This window comes from Phoenix dactylifera, chromosome 1, assembly GCF_051530095.1.
Source record: "Phoenix dactylifera cultivar Ajwa chromosome 1, Ajwa_hap1_PhDact_Kaust_v1.1, whole genome shotgun sequence".
NCBI lineage: Eukaryota > Viridiplantae > Streptophyta > Magnoliopsida > Arecales > Arecaceae > Phoenix > Phoenix dactylifera.
Window position 1 is genome coordinate 33,776,020 of NC_143190.1, and position 4,059 is coordinate 33,780,078.

Here is a 4,059-nt window from a genome sequence, read left to right on the forward strand (position 1 = left end):
CAAGGCAAAACTTGGTCGTTTTCTTTCTTGAGAAGGAAAATGTTTTTTTTATAAAAGACTCCTCAAACCATTAAATCCTGATATATGATCATTTGCTAGTCTTGAGCTTCCAAAAAATAGTTAGGTAATACTAAAAGAAGTGACCAACGGAGTTTACTTTATGTTTGAATCAATTATGGGTTATCTATTTGGTTTAGATGCTAAAAGGCTATAGCCTTTATCTGTTCCAATGTGGACAAGTTAGATTGGTTTAGTTCTCTTAAACATTGGAAATTATGGCTCATACATATCTGAGTGTCCTTTAAAATGTTTTTTTAAATAATATCATTTCAAGGAATCTGAATGTTGCTTTGCACAAAAAAGAAATTTTTTAATCTTCATCATGCATGCATCTTGATTAATACCAAGCACACAAACTTAGAAATATATTCTTGCAAATCTCTATAAGTTTACCAATCAATTAGCCCTAAGAAACTGACTTCTTTAGTTACTGCCCGAGACTTTCGGTATGTTTGTTTATAGTAGAAATCTGAATCTTAAAAAAAAGAAAACTTTCTTCATACCGACATGTACCACCATATCTTGCTTGTGGTCGGTGCACATAAATCAAAAAACTTTGCGCTGAGAACTGCATCTGGATGCTGGAAAAAAAAAAAAAAATTGCGCACATGGACACAATTACATATGTTCTTTACTAATGATTAATTGGAGAAATTGACCTGAAATATTTTTCTTGGCTCATAAGAAGTACACACGAAAAAAAAAAAAAAAAAAAAAAGGATCCAGTCTGGTCTGTGATAAAAAGTATAACAGTTAAAAAGAGTTAATTCAATGTTTTTAGCTAAATATTTTTTTTTAGTACAACGGTAACTCACGTCAGTCTAGTATCAGCACTACTTTCAGCATCAAAAAAAATAAGATGCCATAAAAGTAAGAAGGCAGAATCAATCTCCGTCCATATAATCTCTTCCGAATGGTGAGTAGTAAATAAGACGGTCCAATCTGCAACTTTTTTTACCTTCCGAAATATATGGACAACCTGCATTGAGCGGTAACCGACACCAAATAAAACTTTAAATTCTATCATGTTTTCAAAAATAAATATAAAATTTTATCTCCTAAAAGTTAAAATACATCCAAATATTGTTTGGGTGGATAGGCAGAAATAAATGCGAAAAGAATACTAAGAGAAATGAAATTTCTCATATAGCTCCTACAAAGTCGTTACACCAAAGCTAAATAAATTTTTTTTTCTTGATGTCTGGCTGAATAAAACCTCTATCATTTGAAGATTACTCATTTGATTGATTTCTGAAAAATAAAATAATATAGATTAAAATCTAATTAAAATATAAAAAGATCCCTGAACAATATTTTTTCTAAAAGGAAAAGTGAGGGACAGGAAGGCGGCTCCTCTTTAGGTTGCTGCGATGGACTTCGAAAACGGCGAGCGATTGGACGGGGACAGGACCGGCCTTAGACTGTACCGTTGTTTCCAATGGTCTAATTTACTCCTTTTTATTGCACTTATCCGGGCATAGTGAGTCTGGTTGCAGTAAAGACTGTTAAAAAATTGCACAGAAGCTTTGAAGGCTCGAAATTTGCATGGCCTACGGGGCTAAGAACAAATGAACCAATTGACGTGCATGCAAGGGTCCATCGACAAGAAGTGACATCAATTTGATAGTACGTTTTTTGCCCTTTCTCTAATGCAAAAGGTATAATTAATAAAAGATTCGAAAAAAAAACCTCTCTTAATTCTAAAAAACAAATAAAGACTTACAATACAAGAACTCATTTGAATTACAAAAAAAATTATTCTTTGAAAGAATAAGTTTACTATAAAATTGAAGCCTAGATATATAATATCTAAAAAAATATTTTTTTCATATTTGATTGATCACAGGCATATTCAGAAGTGGCTTATATTTGGTCGAATATCTTTTTTTTAAAAAAAATTGTATAAAATATATGTTATATTTTAATTAAAAAAATATTTTATCCTATTTTATCGGATATATTTGGAAAAAAATTATGTCAATTTTCTGACGGTAGGAATTGGTCTTTTTTATATCTCTTATAGATTTTTCTTTTTCATAAAATATGAAAATTTTATTCTCATACAAATATGAGATTTTTCTCTATTTTTCTGTTGATTACACATTTTTTCTTTGCTCTCTATAAATCAAACAAGTCCTAAAAGTCTCCATCCCATTGAATGATGCTTATTTTTGTAAAGTATATACTTCGTGGAATTATTTAGCAGTGCAGTGACATCTGTCGTGTTTCAACCATCTTGTTGGTGCAGTTCAGGAGATTGTTGTGATTTGTAAAAGATTGGGGTTGCCATGGTTCAGTTTAAGTTGAGAAACAAATGGAAACTAAAATTGGAATTACACTTTCTCATATCTCATTTTGATTCTGTCGTAAGCATCAAACTTTTTTAATATATTATCATGATATTATTTATTAGAGCTGCAAATAGGCGTTATTAGGTTAGATATGCATCAGGCTTCTATCGAGTCATATTAGGTGTGCATTGTAAAGGTTTTTTGTACTTAAGTATGTTTGAAGTACCGATCATCACAAATGGTACCAGATCGATCTAGCTTTAGAACATTACAATAGGCCTTCTGAGATTGATTCCGAGGATGTTACGGTGTTTTTGATAGAATTCATGCAAGCATGTGCTATTGTTGGGTTCAAGCAATAAATAATGATTTTTTGACGTGAATCATGTCTAATTAGGCAAACTCCAAGTAGACTTTTTTGGCTGATTCAAATCAGAAATATTTTCCAACAAGTATTCTTGTACTAAAAATAAGTGGAAGAAGTTGATATTTGTTCCTATTGGTTTAAATAATATATATTCCATTCGATTTATTTTATTTGAGCTTAATTCACCATTGTTGAAATAATATGATTTAGATCGTTTTAGGATCATGACAACTTTAATAATTCTTAGCTTGGTGATATATCACTCCATTCTAATGTATAATGCCAGCTCTCCTTATATGTCTGTGCATGAGACGTGTCCGTCCATATGCATTTCCCACCGACACTTCACGACGTGCCTCCCATTAGTATTTCTCTTCTCCCATGTGGTTCACAACATGTCAAAGTAATGGTGGCAATGGACTAGGTTAAGCCGGGTTCGGGTCAAGACCTTTCGATCGATACCCATCCAAGGTCATTTTAGGTTATTTATTTGACCCTAACTTAATCTATTTCGTAAAACTCAATCCAATATTTACAATTCTTTACAAAATAATTCAAACAACTAATTTTTAGAAAAAGTCTAATCACATAATTAATCTAAGATCACAACCCAATCCAACCTAAATTATTTCAACCTAAATTGAATTTTACTCTCATGATTCGAGTCTGGTCACCGGATCAGAAAATCTGACCTATACCTAACCCTAATTGAAAAAAAAAAAGCCCTCTTAACCCAAACCTAATCTAAGTAAGGATGGGATTGTGAGGTATTTCAGGTCGTGTCAATTTTGCCATCCTACATCCAATGCTCAAATTCCTCTGGAAACATTTACTAATATTCATGTAATTTTCTTTTCTACGAAAATGTTATTTACTTCAGAAGTTATCGGATTAGTTAAGGCCATTCTAAGTCTGGTTTTAGCACTACCACTTTAGTGGTTGCTTCCTCGTTTTACAACATTTCTTGGATCCTATTTGTGTCTTATAAGTTTTAACAATGGTAAGCAGGCAACAGGATGGATTTGAGTATAAATTCCACATGAATCCAAGCATGCAAACGCCTCGTGGAGACAGAAGCTTGAATGCTGAAACCGATAAGAGCATTAAATCCCCTACGGGATTTATGTACCTATTTAGATCCATGCATGGCCTTCTAAATTTATCCAGGATCTCCAGATGACACAGCTTGGAATCCAACAGAAACATCTTTTGTTACATGCGAATCCAATACTACAAAACTAGGATTTGGTTTCTCACATTTACACCGATGATTACATTCTATGGGGTTAGCACGGTAATCATTTCTCGACTTCATCATTACCAAGACTGCGTTTGGTTTCT